This window comes from Haliaeetus leucocephalus, unplaced genomic scaffold (genome assembly GCF_000737465.1).
Source record: "Haliaeetus leucocephalus isolate CR32 unplaced genomic scaffold, Haliaeetus_leucocephalus-4.0 Scaffold339, whole genome shotgun sequence".
NCBI classification, from domain to species: domain Eukaryota; kingdom Metazoa; phylum Chordata; class Aves; order Accipitriformes; family Accipitridae; genus Haliaeetus; species Haliaeetus leucocephalus.
This window is the reverse complement of record NW_010972775.1, coordinates 3007485-3027292: the sequence shown is the minus strand read 5'-3', so window position 1 is coordinate 3027292 and position 19808 is coordinate 3007485. Positions and strand designations below refer to the sequence as shown.

General features: G+C 39.2%; 1 protein-coding gene across 3 annotated transcripts in view; it reads right to left on the bottom strand.

Moving 5' to 3' along the window:
* Nucleotides 1-18431, bottom strand: part of PEAK1 (pseudopodium-enriched atypical kinase 1) — a 72566-nt gene extending 54135 nt beyond the window's left edge. For 2 of the 3 annotated variants that reach the window (XM_010571649.1, XM_010571651.1), the window contains exon 1: nt 18281-18431. The gene's annotated coding sequence lies outside the window, so the exon portion shown is untranslated. Of the gene's footprint in view, nt 1-8764; nt 8806-18280 lie in introns of those variants that run through there. The other variant, XM_010571650.1, reaches the window with a different exon arrangement.
* Between the last annotated feature and the right edge of the window lie 1377 nt (nt 18432-19808).

Sequence of the window (19808 nt, the reverse complement as noted above, 5' to 3'; positions counted from 1 at the left end):
TCTTGCCCCCATATTTAAGTACTACTGGTTCTACTTTGCCTTTTTTTAATAACAAGCTGCTCAAACCTTTAATCACTAGTGACTTTTGTGAATTGTTATTAGCACCCTTGGACTCTTGCTCCAAAAGACAACACAGCATTCCTGGAGCTTCATACGCGTGACAAACACAATGGAAACAAACCCTTCCTACTCTTGAAATAGATTCCTCTGCATGTGGAGTCCAGGCACTGTACTTTTAAGTCCAGACTGTTACCCGGAACTCACGACAATACAGTGGTCATGACTTCCACAAGCTTTTGAGGATCTTCACTTCTCTCAGTGGAGTCAGGCAAGCCTGGCCTAAAGTCCTTATTCCCAGTTTACAATTACACATAATAAATACAAATTATTTGCGCTCAAGCCTTTTTTCAATGCAGTCAGTGAGTATCTCTGCTTTCAAATTTTCTGCTCTATTTAAATTTTTTTTTTTCCCAGACTACTCATAAAAACCCCTTGACTAATTTTAGGACAAAGATTAATACACAGCATCCCATGCCAACTCGGTAACAACCTCCTACTTAGAATCAGTTTCACACCTATCACCTATAGCCAGGCCTAATCCACGTAATATATACTGCATTTTTATAATTTTAATTTCTTAACAACATAGCAAAATATGAAATGAAATTAAAACATACTGTATTCAAAAGTTAATTTAGCCTTCTGTACACTTGTTAACAAAGATACCTATTCATAGCTCACTAAAATTCAGCATCTGGAAAGAAGACATAGAGAGGCATGAGGAAGAAAGGACACGTGGTTTTGCAAATACAATGAATTTGTGTTTTATTTTAAAGCTATTTTAAAAAGCAAACCTTTTGGTTTGCAATAGTATCAGGCAATTATTTAACAGAAAAAACAGTCTGAGTAATTTGCATAAAGATTCGAGGTTTAATTTTTTGGATTTCCAGAGATTTGCAGAAATATTTTTTGGCATAACCAGAAAATTAATCACTAGCTTCACCTTCTATGGCTGTTTTAAGTACCCCGTACTCAAATAATTTCTGATATAACAGTCACTCAGAAAAGCGTCAGCTTTTTTAAGTCAGCTGTTTTAAAAAGCCTTTTGCGGAAACCAAGTATGCTAACGGTGATCCCAAAGCCTTAATTTTGGTAGAAATTGCAATATGTCAAACTCAACAGAGGCAGAACTATGATTGGATGCCAGAATGCAGTATGTAAAAAGAAATTAAATTACAAAATTCAGTAATAGGATATTTATCAGCTGCTTATCACATCTGTATGCAATTGTAGGACTCAACCCCTGTGTTGCTTCATACAAATATGCTGAGAAACTACAGCAGATTTGCTCTGCATTGCGTGGGTTTTCAAAATACATATTAATACAAAATTTTTTGCTACATAGAAGTTCTGTCGTTTCCCCCCCCCCCTTTTCTGTAGAGAGCAAAATAATTTCCTTACTTTCATATGGTATTGCATGGACAGGAAGACTAAAGAGAAAAGTGGAAAGACAAAAAAGCTAACAGCATTTTTCAGAATACAGTGGTGGTAAAAAGCAGTTTCATATAACCTCTCATTTACGTTCACCTCTAGTTCTGCCAAAGCAAGATATTGCCTTATAAAATATGGCAGCATTCAGCAGGCACCACTGCGATAGAGCCGACCCACTCTGCTTTAACTCTCTGAGTTTCTCTAGGCTGCTGTCAGGAAGCAGGTGTGCAGCGAGTTACAGTTGCACCATTTTAGTGGCGCTTCTGCTTTGCTCCAGTTGACTGCTGTTCTGCTGCCAATCCTGCTGCATTTTGCCAAATGCAATTCAGTACCAACATACTATACGTCTGTTCCAGCAGAGAATTCTTCCAAGTCTGATATAATTCAACATGATTAACAAAAGGACGGTTTCATAACGCTAATTAGCATTGTGTAGTCAGAAGATAGACTGTAGGCCTGTATCTCTAATGTCCTACGTTAAATTTGTTCTCTAGACATAAAAGACTGGTACATTAACCATGTCTTATTTTCACATTTTTCTTTTCAGAGAAGCCTGGATGAATTGTAATGCACACAGATAGTCTGAAACACTCAGCAGATGATTTCGCTTAAATCTCAAGTAAGACAAATTAGACGAGATCTTCAATCACTGCCTTGGGATGTGTGGGCGATGTATTACATTTTACAAGTAACAGCATTTGGAAAAATTCAGTTTTTACTCTTCAGCTGCTGTACTCTTTTAATTACATGCTAAAACTTGGAGAAATAAGAACTGGAAAGGAAAGGAGCAGAAGAGAGACTTCACACAGATAATGAGATGGCTGCTTGCTGAAATTAGGCAACACCATCTTTAATGTCTGCAGCACTGAGCTAAAAGAGGAAAAAAGCAGATTCCTCATACTGCCCAGTGCCTTCTCTTCTAGCAATGGAGTGTTCTGTAGTAACTAGTTTTAAGTGAGATAGGAAGCTCTAGCAGCAAGTTCACTACTTGAGTGAGGGTTTTTATTTTATATGGTGTGATGGAAGAACTAGTTTGAGGCCATGTAAAAGTAATAAATTCCGCCGCAAATCTTGGTGAACCTTTAATATGCCAGGATCCACAGACAAATGAAAAGTCTCAAAAGGTCCCTGGAATCTTACTGCTTGGCATGCCTATTCATTTCCTGGTGCACACTTTACTTTTACACTCTGAAAATAAAGTGTAAAGAAAGAAATGAGGAAGAGCTGTCAAACTAATTTTTTTTTAAAGTCCAATTTCAATCTTCCCTATGAAGAATGTGATTGAAAAACTCTTGTAGTTATTGTTGTCCAAGGATTATAGGTTTTTTAAGCTGTTTGGATGGATTTAATAAGTTCTTCCAGAACAATATGGACAACACCTTTGTTTTCTTGTAGATGCAAATATTGGATTTTTATACCAGATGCAGCATTACTACTACTGCTAAACATACTCAAACAGATCTCAGGTGAGTACATACTTTTCTTACCCTGGTAAGCAAGCTGTGAATCTTACGTGTTCAAAGGTTATGCATCAGGTGGCTGGCTTAAAAGTTTTGCACAACTAAAGCACAACTGAGAGTATTATTTTCCTTCAATATTATTATTGTAATAGATGTGGATAAATGGAATACTGCAAGTATACAGCTTTAATTGAAACGTAAACTGCTTGTTGATATTGTCTCTTTCAGTTCTCCTTTTCTAATCATGAAAATGATTCTAAAAATTGCTGTGCCCAAAACATTTGTGAAAGAGATTGAAATCACTATCTGAAAATTTAGTAGTAGTAGTTTAGGGGTTAAAGTCACATAAATAGTGCCTTCTTTAAAAACACACCTGTGTAGTTTGTATATTGTAGTAGCAGAGAAGTATATGTTATACATATGTATAAACAAACACAGAAAAAGGAAGAAATTCACAAATATGAAATATGTTGGTATATTTCTGAGATCTTCAGATTGAGATCTATGTAAGACATACACATCACAGGCAGAAAGCTAAAATAAGTGTGATCAGATAAAAGAGGACTTAGAAGATATGATTTAAAAAAAAAAGAAAAAACTATACTACTAACGAATCCCAGGAAAAATTAACGTAGACAGCCAGCTTATCCCACTGAAAGATGTAAACCTACTGAATATTTAAAACATATCTCTACAGAAACCAGTCTATCAGAACATCGCTAGCAACAATACACTAAAACCCAGCTAGTCACTCGTGGATACCTGTTGTACCTGACTCCCTCTGAGATTATATGGCTTTGCCCACAGCAATGGTTTTTAGAACTATTCCCACTGTTGCCTTCGCAGTGGGTCTGCTGTACCAACACTAACATCAGGAACATTTCACCACCACACCTTTTGAAACATTCAAAACAAAATTTTCGCCCCTGGTGAATGTAAGCAGCAACAGCTGTTTGCTGTAGCACTTCGGCTGGTACGGGTGGCTGAAGGAGGTTATTTTTGTGCAGTATTTACTGAAATACACTCATTAATACAGACCTACACATCATTTACAAAGTTCTAAAAAATAACTTCCGATACAGAAAATACAATCCAGCTTTTAAACAAGCACTGTAAATCTTCAATTAATATAGTAGCTTTGTGGACACAAGCACATGCAATTTATGGCAATTTCTTTCTTTACTAGGAGGAAAGGAGAGGTTACAATACAGTGTTAGGAGCAAGAAACTTCCAAATCCAGTTCTAAAATTAGCTTCAGCTTTGATAAATCAATAAACTCTTTCCCGCCCTTCCCTTTTGCCTATTTCTAAAGTCTTTCTTCTTTCTCCTCTCCTTAGACTGCTCATGTGCTTAATCTGATCAAAATTCTTTAGGGATGTCACAGGGATAAATAGCGCTATTAACAGCTACTAGCTTCCATTTGCTTTTCAGAAATGGGTGCATCACACTTTGAGGCATTATATACACTATTAGGTATTCACAGGATGCACTATTACTGAGAGACAATACACAGAGAAAGAAGTGGAGACTAAAACAATTTTTGCCTTAAGAGGAGGATCCTCCAAGTGTTTTGCAGAGTGTGCTCCAGGGCCATTCAATTGTTCTACAGCGTTAGTATTTCAAGCAGAAGACATTTAACTCTGTTTCTTCCAGGACCAAAGTATAAATACAGGGAATCGGGTATTTATCCAATGCAGGTAACAAGATTTCTACCTAGCAATTTTATGCAACTTAAATGTAAACGATGCATGAAAAATGTATTCTTAATAAGTGTTAAACACAAGTGTTTTAAACAGAGAAGTAGGGAACAGCAATGATCTCTGTGTTTCGTCATCACTGACAACTGCAGCCCTACAGCCCCGAGGAGCCTACAGTTCTTACCAATCTGTGATCAAATTAATAAAGAGCAAGTGCAGCTTCAAATAAATTATGGGTACTTTATTATGGGCATTCTGAAAGAGACAGCTATGAAACATTGCCTTGCTAAACATTATACAAGTTCTTACAAATATTCATGCGTGACATTTTACTCTAAGCATTTAATCATTTCTTTACAAAAAAGGAATGGGGGGAAAGGGGAGAGGAAGAAGTTACTGTTTCCTCAGTTCCAAAACATTCAAGGCAACAGAAAAGACAAACTTGTGCACAAGTGCTCTATAAATTAGACAGCACCAAAACCAGAAACTTAAAAATGAAAAATTTTTCAGGGAGATTTTTTTTTTGTTTTTAAAAAAAATTACACCTGAAGTTTTAGACAGTTTGCAGGTACTAAACTAATGATTTCCTGATCATGTGAATTACTTGAATTTTGATCATTTGAATTTCTATGTCATCAGCTTTTGAAAAACAAGATTGATCTATTGCTTCTGACTTTTGTATGAAGACAGATTTAGTTGGCTATACTTCTCTGCATTTTGAAAACCCTGTTGTCAAAGACAAACCTAACGTCACAGCACCAGATAAATATGGCTGCTTTGCAATGGCGAGGCACTGTGCAACTCAGAAACTCGATCCATCAATACACAGCTATTGTAAGCTAAAACAGCAAAACTGAAAATCCTGCCATCACCCCTTGAAAGCAGTGCATTTTTAACTATATTCTATGGCATGCAGCCTCTTGATTAAGCCTCTCTGACTTAAAGTTTATCAATAGTACTGTGAATTAATATAGACTGCAGTAATACATGCTGACAATACAAAAGCCTGTTCACAAGAGCCTTGTGCACAAAAGAGAGAAGACTGAAATACAGCTTTGACATAAAATTATAAACCTAATATAAAAGCTAAAAGATGTACAGTAATAACATTGGAACTCCTCAGAAATCACACAAGCAGAGACAGCAGTGAGGGACCGGCTTGGACCTCCTGCCTCGCTGTGATCCTGCCTCCAAGCCAGACCAAGATAACTGACTCTCTGCCTTTGACATGCTTTTACCTTCCTTTTTGTACCAGGAACATCACTTCTTGTCTGAGAAACGCGTTACACTATAGCTTTGGGTATGACTATCTTTGCAGTATCTTTTCAGATACTACACTCTGGACATACCTCCCCATTCAAGATGCTATAGCTATAGGGGAAAAAAAAAATCCAAGGAAATGCTTATTAACATAGACCCAACTCCTTCACACATACCTTGGCTGGCAAGTAGACCTAGTGTTGGCTGAACAGGGTGGTAAAGCAACATCGATAGCGGAAGAGGCTTATTGCTATGGTACTTTTGGTTCCCTCTTGTATCAGTCAAGTCAGATTGCTGTCAGATGTACCTGACTCTGCTCTCAGGCGTATCGGACAAGTCTCAGCAGAGTTATTCAAAGCACATAATCATGTTTAGAAATACAAAGCAAAATGAAAAGTGGTGCTGCCTTTTACTTCCCTCAGGAAAACTGCCTCTTGCAAATGGTTTTATCATTTTCATTATATCCTGTTTGATTTGCTTTACCATCTTGACTGCAACAATAGCTAAGACATAATAGGAAAAGATTTTTCCACAGGCTGGTTATAATTACATTAAATCTCAAGTGAGATAGGACATTTAAATAAGAAACAACTGCAGAGTCTGAGATAATAACATACCAAGATACTAGGCTTTTTGAGAGCACTGTTAAAACGACGCATTGAACATTACAGTGTCCTCCAATCACGTTTCAACACAAAAGCCATTTCTTCTGTGGCACACCGCTGTAGAAAGAGGTCAGCAGTTATTGCAGTCAGTGTTCAACTCTGAACAATTATGAAACATTATCCCTCATGCTGGAAGTTACATAGATCTTTGCAACATGAACTGCGAGATACATGCTTAAACTTCTGCATGAGGTGAGGCCGCTGGGAACGCAGGGTCACTGTAGGATTAATAACCCTGTGAACCACAAAGAGTTGAGGAAGTTTTGAAGAGTTTCTGGATTTTGTTGCAAGTTGTACCTTTAACATTTTGTCAGGATAATTGAATTCTTTTAATGTGCTTGGAGAACATATCATCTTTAGATTGTTGAAAACCACTGAAATATAAACATGCTAAATGGAGACTGTGGCTATGTGGTCTATAAACACAGTGAAATCTGTCATAGTCCCAGAGTTTATATGTTTGATGTTATAAGCCACCATGCAGCTGTGCCTCCAGTATTGGTGTTTGTGGAACCCTGCAGCAAATTCCCCTGCTGGAAACCAAAACTGAAGAAAGGGAACTTATGTGGGGAGGGAAGGAATATAATTACCCCCCGGCACCTCCCTTTCCTTTGGCTAAATGCTAGCCCAGGCTAAAGGGAGGGAGAACAGTTGGCCTGCAGGAATGATCTGGACAAAGGTATCAAGTGCACCCTCAGTAAGTTTGCAGATGACACCAAGTTGGGAGGGAGGGTTGATCTGCTTGAGGGTAGGAAGGCTCTACAGAGGGATCTGGACAGGCTGGATTGATGGGCCAAGGCCAATTGTATGAGGTTCAACAAGGCCAAGTGCCAGGTCCCGCACTTGGGTCACAACAACCCCATGCAGCACTACAGGCTTGGGGAAGAGTGGCTGGAAAGCTGCCTGGCAGAAAAAGACCTGGGGGCACTGGTCAACAGTTGGCTGAATATGAGCCAGCAGTGTGCCCAGGTGGCCAAGGCGGCCAACGGCATCCCAGCCTGTATCAGAAATAGAGTGGCCAGCAGGAGCAGGGAGGTGATTGTCCCCCTGTATGTGGCACTGGTGAGGCTGCACCTTGAGTACTGTGTTCAGTTTTGGGCCCCTCACTACAAGAAAGACATTGAGTTGCTGGAGCATGTCCAGAGAAGGGCAACCAAGTTGGTGAGGGGCCTGGAGCACAAGTCTTAGGAGGAGCGGCTGAGGGAACTGGGGTTGTTTAGTCTGGAGAAAAGAAGGCTGAGGGGAGACCTTATCGCTCTCTACAACTACCTGAAGGGAGACTGTAGTGAGGTGGGGGTTGGTCTCTTTTCCCAAGTAACAAGCAAGAAGACAAGAGGAAATGGCCTCAAGTTGCGGCAGGGGAGGTTTAGATTGGATATTAGGAAAAATTTTTTCACCAAAAGGATTGTCGAGCATTGGAACAGGCTGCCTGGGGAAGTGGTGGAGTCACCGTCCCTGGAGGTACTGAAAAGACATGTAGATGTGGTGCTTTGGGACATGGTTTAGTGGTGGACTCAGCAGTGCTAGGTTGATGGTTGGACTCAATCTTAAAGGTCTTTTCCAACCTAAATGATTCTATGATTCTATAATGCGGGAGGACAGTTCATCAATTCCCTTTGCTCACAGCTAGTTACTAAACAGACTTAACTAACATCAGACCATGTATAAGTGATTCAGTAGTGTATGGCTAGAGCCGAAAAAGTTATGTACATATAGATTTGGATATCAGTTACTTATCTGTTCAGCTGTTTTTCCATAGTCATCATAGTAAAGTTTCAAGGAAATTATCTAGATACTGAGGATTAAGAGACTTAGTTTCAGTCAATAAACAGAATCTGTGATTCTAAATTCTATGCTTAGAGAATATAAACTTTCACAGCAGCAGTTTGGTAAATAAAGCATTCTTGTCTAAATAGCAAAATGCATATTAATTCTCTATTAATAACATAATCAAGTACACAAAAGAAAATTGAAAATGTTTATTTTGGCACACAAAATTTATTTTCTTGTGCGTATATTCTATACTTCAGATTTGCAACACTAAAAGTGCTCTGATGCACTAATTACCTATGTTTGTCTAGTGAACAGTGCCACAGCACTGAAGAATAATTGCTCATATGCAGAAAGTTGAGTAATAACAGCTACATGACCACATTGCAAAAAACACTTTCTAAATGTAGCTCAGAGATACCCGCACAGCCACTGCTGGACATGCCTCTTTGAACAGATCTAAATCTGAAAAGAAAATACAGACCCATATGAAGGTAATCAGTAAAAGACACATGCAACTGTTACTCCTTAAGAAAATGCTTAATTTGCCTTTAATGAAGGCGGCAGCATTTCACTTGTACATCTTCCTCTATCAACTATTGTTTTTGTTAACTTCCTTTAGGCCCTTACAGGACATCTGTAAACTAAAATTACTTGAAGATGCTCACCTTCACGTACCCTCACCACTTCTCTTGTACTGGCTCTGCTGTTCTCCTAACACCTCTGAACAGACTCAGCTTTCAAACTGCAGCAAATCAACCTGTGGATGGGGAAGAAGAGTCGTTTTCTGTCAGGTCAGCAAGTTGAATGGGCTCATGAAGATAAGCAATAAGCAACAAACATTCAGCACAGAGGGGACAATGCTGCATGGCTAGGAGCAGCACTGAGGTAGCTGTTGTAGCTCTATTACCCTCTGCACCCCAAGAAGCAGAGAGATTTCAGCAGATGAACAGCAAGTTTTATGTAGCCATCATGGCCTACAGACAGGTACTGTTCTAAAGCTCTTGGGCTTACATTGACTGACTTATGGTGTTGCATAAAACCTTTCCATTCTGTTCAAGTATACCTTTCAAATGAATACTTCAGTCATTTAAAATTACCGAGCAGTCACCTCTGTTGCAAGGGCCATATTAGCACCATTCTTCTGTCCAACAGATTCCCTAGGGCCAAATGTTTTCCTTGGGAACTCTAAGTGACTCAGGTAAATTACAAAAGATGTGACCTTGTTTTACCGGTTCTCAAGATACAGACTAGTGTACTTCACGTGGGGCTATGGACTGGTATTGCCTATTTACAGACGCTTTTAAAATATAATTTCATTGCCTGCTTCCCCCCCGCCTTTTTTTTTTTTTTTTGCACAGTTCCTGGCATATACCTTCCACATTGGATACCACTGAAATACCAATGTGTAACTTTACATGCGAACTAAACAAAAGGTTATTTCTTCCCCAAAAAGAGTAATAATTTGAAAACTTGCTAGTCTTGTTTATGAGTGGAAATAAAGACTGATAACAACAGAGGCTGCACAGAGCACAGGTCACGATGACCCAAGTGCTGAGGAGAGAAAGCAAGATGAGGAGTGTTTCCTGAAGCTAGGACATCCATAAAAGTGAATGCCAGTACTGCAGTGCTAGTAATTCAGCAGCATAAGGACAAAAAAAGGGAGCCTTACTTCAACAAATTGGATGTGATATATCGCGCTTTCAGTGCTGTATCCCATGGCTACTGAATTACTGAATCTTCATTGACTGTTTTATGTCACATGCACTCCTGATTTGCTATCCAAGTTTCTTCCTACACAGACTGGTGGTCTCTCATTAAGACCAAGATTTACAGAGCACAGATTTCAGATTTTATAGAACCCACTGTCCTTTCTAAAGATCCACCTTTTCTTCTAATCAACTGAAATAACACTTTTTGGCTATGACTCATGGTGGGTTTTTTTCCTTTTTTTTTTTTTTTTTTTTTTTTTTTAGATTTGCAATGCATATTTCTCAGTCAGACCTCTAAGGATGTTGATAAGATCTGTGCAGTCTCTCTTAGTATGTGCCCCCCTTTAATTCTTTGAGATACAAATACTTTTATGTTACAAGAAATGAGGACAACAGAAAGCTGCAGATCCCATGAATGTAAAAATTGTCTTGAAGGCATGGAACAATTCAGCCCTAATTACAGCCAGCTGGAGTCTGCTCTCTTTGCAGTGATACTTAGATAATTAACCAAATACTGACTGATGCAAGACTCAAGTATGTCACTACCACTCAGATATTCAAGGTTAATTTTTGTATTCATCACTGAAATCAAGCTTAATGGATATTATCAGCTAAAGTCTTGAGAATCAGTAACACACAGTCATACAGTTAGGCAAGGATTATTTTTTCCCTCAGTGATCTTGGCGCTATCTTTCTTAGCTGCAGAAGAAACGTCTTTTCCCTTAAAAAGGCAAACTCATAATTTTTTGTTAATTTAATACCTGTTAAATTCACTTAGTTTAAGCCCTAAACTTAAATACACTGAAGCCACAACACTGATGTAATAAAATAACCCCCAAAATGTTCCGATAGGCATTACTGTAGTAATACACATTTATTTCTCACAGTATGCCATCTTAAAATTTGTGGGTTTGTGTTTCTTCCTAAGTAAGCTTTATATGGATGTTGAAACCAAACAGTACTATGCCAAGTCAAATATACTGATTTGACTGCCAATGCATATACTCTGAAACTATTACAAAAGAGGATGGCAGAGATAGCGTTCAAGAAGTCTGAAATGTTTGGAAGGCAAAACTGCTAACACATCCCTCCTTCTGCTTGTAATGAAATATTTTTTTTAAATTGTTACGTACCTGAATTGTATTTGCAGCAAAAAACAGATTTGAAAGAGGAAGTCAGTACGAACAAGAGAAAGTTGTCTTTCCTAATTCTATTTTCAGCAGTCCTTTCCCTGAAAATATGAATTTTTAGACAGATTCAATCCCTCTGATTACACAGCTAGTTAGTGCTGCACTGATGAGAAGAAAACATTCTGTCACTGCTTTTTATCAAGTGGTAGCTCCTGCAACTTTTATTTCTAATTACTAATTCAAGAAATCTATTGTGAAAAATTTGAAATATTTTAACCTGCTAAAGATGTTTGTAAAAACAGCGATACACCACAGAAGTTGTTGGTAGAGATACAGTGCAACGAGAAACATAACTAATCAATAATTGTTAGATCTTGGGTGGGGCTATAAAGAAAAAAACATCATGCATCTCAGTTGCATACTTAGAGTGTTCTTAAAAAATCTGGGTGGGGAGGCAAGAATCTAAAGAATCTGGAATAGAGATCCTTCATTTTGTATTTTATTTGTCCTCACACCTTCTTATCTGGTATTGAAAAATAAACAATCCCAATTACGTTTGCACACTGTCCAACATACTCCTTCAGCAGGAAAAGTCTGAATTTTGTCAAATGTCTTTGGAATGCCACTGTAACACAAATCACAAAGTATCACCACAACAGTGCAAGTTAAAGTGTAACCTGCAGTTTTACTCTGAAGAATACACATAATTTTTATTACCAGAAATGGAAAGTAATGGAATAAAAATAAAAGCTTAGCAAAAAAATAGGTTAACTCGTATAAAGAATGAAATACAAGACATGGCTGAAAAAGAAAGCAAGCCAGGTATTTTTGGAATTATTTTGAAGTCTATTAAAATCCCTACCTATTCACTTATGAAGCATTTTTCCTTAATATATGTGCTAATGTTCATATTCAAGATAGTGATGATTGGGCTGAAAAAAATCCTGCTTTGTAAGAACAAAGGAAGAAAGACTATGCATAATCAGCAATTGTTTCTGAAAGCATTTTCAGAGTTATACCGAAGAGAGTTAAGGAAATTCATGTTCGAAAGGAAAAGTTGCATTCTGGATTAATTGCTGAGAAATCCTTTGAACCTGAGAAGCCTCCAATATTCCTATTATTTTGTGTTAAAAGGTGAGATAAGAGATGTTGCTTATGACTGTATGAGGTGGACGCTGTAGTGTACAGGGGGAACCTGACTCTGCCCAGAACCTGAGGACAGTGGGACTACCTGCGCTGCATGAAACACAAGCAGCTTCCAGCATTTCAAATGCATGCCTAGGTGACTGCATTAAGGAAATGGCTGTGCTGCAAGAAGTGAAGACACCGTCCCTTAACATAGCATGCAGTGCTGCTATCTTACTTCTGTCGCTCAGGTATATTTTTAGATGTCGCTGCTTTCTGTTCTCTCATTCCCTCACTCTGCTCTTAATATTAACAGACAGGCCAGAAGGATGATATTTACATAATTGCCTATATGCCATTTCCTAATAGGGAGAGTATGGAGCTAATGTAATGTCATGGTTTCAGCCCAGCTGGTAACGAAGTACCACGCAGCCACTCGCTCACTCCCCCCAGCCATGGTGGGATGAGGAGAAAATATAAAGAAAAGCTCGTGGGTCAAGATAAGGACTGGGAGGGATTGCTCCCCACTTATGGTCAGCGGCAAAAGACAGGTTCAACTTGGGGAAGAAACGAAATCAATTTAATTTACTACAAATCAAAACAAAACAAGGATATTAGGAAGTAAAACCAAACCTGAGAACACTTTCCCCCCAGCCCTCCCTCCTGCCTGCCTCAACTCCACTCCCGGTTCTCTCAACCTCCTCCCTGCAGTGGCGCAGGGGAACAGGGGAGGGGGGCCGGGGTCGGTTCCTCACATGTTGTCTCTGCCGCTCCTTCCTCCTCAGGGGCAGGACTCCTCACTCGTCCCCTGCTCCAGCATGGGGTCCCTCCCACGGGAGACAGTCCTCCACGAACTTCTCCAACATGAGTCCTTTCCGCAGGCTGCGGTTCCTCACAAACATCCCCGGTGTTGATCCTTTCCACAGGCCGATCTTCAGCGACAAACTGCTCCAGCACAGGCTTTCCCATGGAGTCACGGCCATCTTCAGGGGCATCTGCTCCCCCGCTCACCTCCATGGGCTGCAGGGGGACAGCCTGCCGTCTCACCACGGGCTCCAGGGGCTGCAGGAACCTCTTCAGGCGTCCCTCCTCCCCCTCCTTCCTCACTGACCTCGGTATCTGCACAGGGGTTCCTCTCACATCCCAATCCCACTACTCACTACCGGTTCCCCTTCTTAAATATGTTCTCCCAGAGGCACTACCGCCGTCACTGAGGGGCTCGGCCTGGGCCAGCGGCGGGTCCGGCTTGGAGCTGGGGAAGCTTCTAGCAGCTTCTCACTGGAGACACCCCTGTGGACCCTCCCCCGCTACCAAAAAAACCCCATGCCACACAAACCCGTAACATGTAACAACTTTGATTTACAGGTTGCAGCAAAAAAATAGCACCAATACTGTAGGCTATAACTCCTGAGTATCTGGACAGCACTTACAGAAAAAAAATCTTTTTATGGCAACTACATACGTAATCTTTTCCAACTCAGTAAGAAACTTATTCATACAAAATGATTCTTGCTTGCAGCAGGTTCAACTGTGTTGATTATCTTTGTCAACCCTAGAAGTCGATCATTTTCTTAATTAGCAGGATCTGAGATGTGTTCAGTACTGTTGTGGTTTTTTTTTTTTTTTTTTTTTTTTTTTTTTGTAAAGAATGGGAATGTGTTTCTTGCCAAGACCACATCACATAATAATAGGCTAGAGAAGAATGAAAGGACCTAGCATGAAAAATACAAACTAATTATCACCAACTGAACAGCTGATAAATGAAATGACCAAGTACCATACACTAGTTTCACATGATGGAAATTAAGGCGGGGTGAATTTGTTACGAACATGGAACAACTGAAAATTACACACCTCACCATAAGCAAGGCCTCTTATCTCCATCAATGAAGATTCACTGCTCCCACAATAAGCAACCTACCATCCCATCACAAAACAGCTAGAAGATCCAGTACCCAGCAGCAGAGTTGTTTTGATGTAAAATACAGGAGCCTGTTCATTTTGAAGAGCAGTACTGGTTTGGAGCTTTACAAATTTATGAGATGATTTTTCCATTTTGCCTGTCCTGCTTCTTTGAAGTTTCCAGGGACAGCCATCACACCAGCATGAATTTAACAAACACAAGCATCAGCCTCCTTTTATCAGATGAACCAACAAGGACAATATTTTTAACATACCTGTGATGGGACAGATTTCATAGATAAGCATAACTGAAAATGGAGACTAATGCAAGCTAGTGAAAAATCAGAATTGCCCTTCGGAAAGAATTGCATGTAGGGACATTTAATAAATATTTTGATGTTACTGTTGCTTACTCTGTCAATGTTTCCATTTTGAATCATCACCTTCAGACATTTAAACCTTAAGTGAAAAAGCCTGATTGGACCAGAAAAACTAGCAAGTCAGGTCTCCAGGGAAGAATAAAGTCTTTTCTTAACCCCCTCAACCCAAACATCCTGAATTTAGTATCTTTAGCTACTTTTGAGATAGAGCTAAAAATCTTGGGTTTTGAGTCTTTCTTTTGTTCATCTGTATTGAAGTTAAAATGTCACCCTATCTCTTCCCTGGTTTAGTGATACAATTCTGTGATTCCTACAGCACTGATGGGGAAGGCAGCCGGCCTTCTGGACAAGAAGCACACAGAACACAGCGCCTATGCTCCCAATGCTTTTCAAACTGTAACTACAAAGTAATTGATACAGCAGTTGGAGTTTGGCAAACTGTTCAGGAATGCACAAAGGAAATGCAATATAGAGATGTAAAATCACTAAAGGAATATTGTTATGGTTATCTTAAAAACACATTTAAGCCAATAGCCACTCCCTGTCTTCTGCAGGTACCTAGCTTTATCTACAGTATACACCAATCACACCAGACTTGGCTTCAGTGCCAGTATTCTATGTTCCTTCCTCACTCTACGTGCCAAGCCAAAGAGAAGAAACAAAGGCTGGTGTTGTTCCTGAAAAAAAAAAAAAAGGGTTCTGCAGGAATTAGTGGGCAGTTTCCTTTCATGCAGACATAGGCTTGCATTCCCTATGATGAGTTAACCTATGCAAACACATTCAATAGTGTAACGTCCTTTTCAATGGAAAGTGTCCCTACAGAAATGTGTGTGGGTACTGCATGTGGGAGAGGAGGTTGATAATAGTTTCAGAAAAATTCTCTCCGATGATATATTACTGTGTGACTGGAGAACTAGGCAGGCTGTTGAACAGAGGTGTTCAGCTGCCTACAACCTTCCATTGTTGAGAAGGTGGTGACTTCCCTGAATCTTTCCCCTTATTTTGCTCTTCCTTCCTGATGATAAATGAATTTTTTTATTACTCTAACCAATTCAACATTACTTTTAGAAATTTTATCACTCATTTAGATTTCACTCAAGTGAGTCAAGTGGAAAAAATGTGTTCTCAAGATGACAGAAAACCCTCGCATTTAAAAACCCTGAGCCAAGAGCACCTCCCATGCAACATCCTCCAGCTGTTCTCAGAAAGAATCTGTTCACGTGGCAACCTCAATCAGTTCCCACTTAGGCTGCTCCAGAGCACCGCCAGCAAAAAGGAGATCTGCCCAAAACAGCAACCCCTGGCTCTTCCTGGGCCTCCTCCCGCTCAGCTCACCCAGCACTTCCCCAAACTACACAAACCTCCTGATGTTCAGCCTATTAAGATCTTCCTGTGCCAGAGAAATCTATCACATAGCATTGGTATTCCTGTTCCAGGGCCACTGATTGTCACTTTTATCAGCTAAATAATAGTAATTTGAATACAGCAACAATTATGGGAACCTATTTCCTCAGCTGAAGCCATTATCCCTGGTAGATCTACAGTTAGCACTGTTTTGACAAAGGCTGGATACATAAAGAAAAAGTTGCTCTGCCAGGCAGCAATGTACAAGGTAAAAACCAAAACATCACCTTCCAGTTTTCTAACAATTTTTTTCTCTAAAACAATGATGACTGTAAACTATTTGTATCTTCTCCTAACCTGCTGAATAAAGACATTCCAAGGTGGTACAGTTTCCTTAGTAAGAATGAGTAAGAGTTAGTGATTAGTATTGCTTTTTAACTTGTGCTGCTAGTATTTCTGGGCTCTAAAGTGTCTCAGAAATGTGAAAGCACACTAAGGTGCCCCAGCTCCACAGCTTTTGCAAAAGACAGACATGAGAATTGGAACTGTCTTTTCCTCTTGTTCTCATTAGACATATCAATGAATTAGAGATCTCCAAGTATATATGCACACATTCAAAGAGGAAGGACCACAAAGGTAAGAAGAAGAACAGAGAAAAAACATTAAAAAGAGCACAGTAAGTTCAAAAACCTTTTGAAAGAAGAAAACCATTTTTCTTATAAGTACTTTTTGAGCTTTGTTTGCCACCACTGCAGATGAATGGAATCTGCAAGCCCTCCCTTCTTGCCAATACAGTAGGAGAAATAAAGTATGCAAGCAACTCTTGCAACAAACCAGAGAACTTGTAAAGATGGGAAATCAGGGAAAAACCCCATCAGCCTATTGACCAACTGATGCACTGGCCATGCCATAAGTTTTCCGTTGAGAGGCTCCTAAGTGCTGGCGTGACTGTTCTCTCACAAGAGATATAAGGAGCCTTAATGTGGATTTCAGATAGGAACTGTTATATTAATGCTGAATAGTTTCTAAAATCCTGCGTTTAACTCTCGCAGAAATTGGGACAGAATTATTCTAAGGCACTAACAGTTCTCCCATTGAAGTTTTGACACTGCCTATGATACACAGGTGGACGAAATACTTTACCTGGACTGGCAAAAGAGAACAGCTATACTTGTAAGGTTCAGAAATGCAGTACTAATTTTTCTACCAAAAGCCATGTAAAAATACCATCAGACCTGTTCCCTCTCCCTCTGAAGAACAGAGGGTAGCATAAGAAGAAACCATTATAAACGTCTGAAAATCTGAATTAACATTTTTGAAATTTTAGCAAACAAAACCACAACACATACAGATTTGCTTTTTTTTTGTTCATGTCAAATGGAGGAAATGTGGCGATAAGTCATTTTTGATATATGCAGTTACATTACTGTTTTCCATCAGTGTAACCAAACTAGGGAAAATTCCATTGTACACAGGTTCAGCCAGGCTTTGAGAAGAGCATGAAGACCTTCTTTTACTCTCTTCTCTCAAGACAATGAAACATCATCTTGGTCTACTAAAGGTGTGTTAATTCCTCCCTTCCCGTAAACCACCTGTTTTTAGTGACTGGTTACACTGCACCCACTTTACAAAGGGACAAAGCCTACAACTGGATAGCTAGGACAAAAGGAGAAGCTAGGGTCTTCCCACTCCCACTTTTTAAAGTAGCACATTTTTGTATTCCTGACTAGTACATTGACCTGGTAAAGACATAGTACAGGTCTCAAGTATAAGATAAAAGTACTTTAGATGTCTCATACCCAATTATGAATGGATGAAGGGCAGAGAACAGGATGAGCAAATAAGAATAGCAAAGAAAATGGAAAAAGAAAATAGATTTTTCGAGGAAATGTTGATTATTAGCAGAACTGAGCAACCTTCATAGTGTACTATATAAGTGTGTCTTTTTGTATGTTTCATAAGTCACACAAATTACTTACTACATAACTAAAAACATGTACATACATGCTTCTACAATTCGTTCCGAACTGCAGTTTTGCTAGGCGTTTGGTAGGAAAACCGTTACTAACAGAGTAATAGCAAAATCTTATTTTGTTTTTCAATAATGAAGAGATGGGATGAACCCTCAGGAAGACTTCAACTACAAAGTAAGCCATTAGATACTAAAATTCCAACTTCTTGCTAATAAACGGGACTCACAAAATTACAGATTTGTCCAATGTTTGGCTGTTGTAAGATTACTCTAAACTCTGGTAGTAGTAAAACAATATCCTCTACTATCCATACAAACTATCTTATGATACTGTATTAGGGAAATAAAAAAGATGTCAAAAAAATTAGTTACCACTTAAGTTTGAGGCATTCTATCCATTCTAATATCAATGGTTGGCTTTGCAAAACCTTCTGCAGCTACTGGCAATAAATCCCACTGAAAATTTCAAAACTTCCTACTGCTCCAGACAAATTTGCTTCACCCCCTTCTCTTCATGACTACTGGTCAGGACAGCAACATTTTCTGTGAAAGACAGACAATGATGTTATTTCAAACAAATTTCAAATGTGATTTATTGTTAATATGCCTTCTTTAGCAACGTCGTGATCTCTTAAATGCTACAAGAACCGCATAGGAAGACACTTGAATTCTTTTCAGAATTCTGGCTGCATAGCTGGCACACCAGATTTTTATCCTCTTCCTTAGTGTTCAAATTTCTTTTCTGAACCCCAGGAGCATACTGTTGCAGTCATCTTTTAATTTTATCTGTTATATAGCCACACTACTAGCATTGCAATAAAAGCATGGGTTGGAGTGCACACTGAAGAACAGCCTGTAGAAGCTAGCTGGTATAATTAAGGACTTTTCCTGGTAAAAGGAACAGGCTATCGTAGCAATTTCCTTATTTTTAATTACAATTTCCAAACAAAGTATAAGGAGTGAGCTAGGAAAAAAAAATGAAGAAAACTAGCTACATATATGTTTTAACAGAACGTAAGCACACAGGTTTATGTCACTATAAGCAGTTCATGGTGGTTAGACCTTAATTCCAGTAAATTATTCAAATAAATAACCTGCACCTTAATCCAGCATAACTGAACAGAGACATTTATAGGCATGCTCATCTCCTGATAAAACAGCAGAGAAGTATTTGTTGGTTTTCTGACAGTGTCAAGGCTGTGCCTTTAACACTCCCAGAGGTCTTTTGAGTTATTCAAGTAGACAATACGGTCTAGTTTTTTGGTTTTGTTTGTGGGTTGGCTTTTTTAATCCCTCCCCCCACTCCCCCCTGGTATTCTGCTTCCATGACTTCAAGTATGAACATATTTGTGGATGACAAAGTTGGTGGAAAGTAAACAGAAATGCTCACAGAAATTATCTATATTATGAAAGCCACAACTAACATGGAGCAGAGGGCTTTATAATTTCTGTGAAAAGAATTACAGTCTGGTGAGCATACACAGACTGTACAATAGCAAGACAGCACTGATGAGCATGACAAGCAAAACCATCAACTGCTGAGCAGCATAAGCAAAATGCCTTAACAACGGTTATCACAACAAAAACATTTTTTAGGACATTTGAAAGGAAGATACTGAAATAGCTTTGCAGATGAGCAGCAACAGGTGAGATGAGGAAAGTCATCATAACAGAAAACACAAATTATGTGCAAAATGTAATTAATGAGAAGGGCGAATACCCTCCTACTGAAGACAGATAAAGGAATAGCCACTAATTTAGTCTTGAAATTTCAACTTGTGGCTCATCATCTAAATGGAGATATTGGAGGTAAGTCAAGAGCTTACTCTGGATGGAGAAGATTTAATGTTCTCCTCCCACCCTGTCTGAGAGTTACCAACCAATTTGCTTTGGCAGGTGG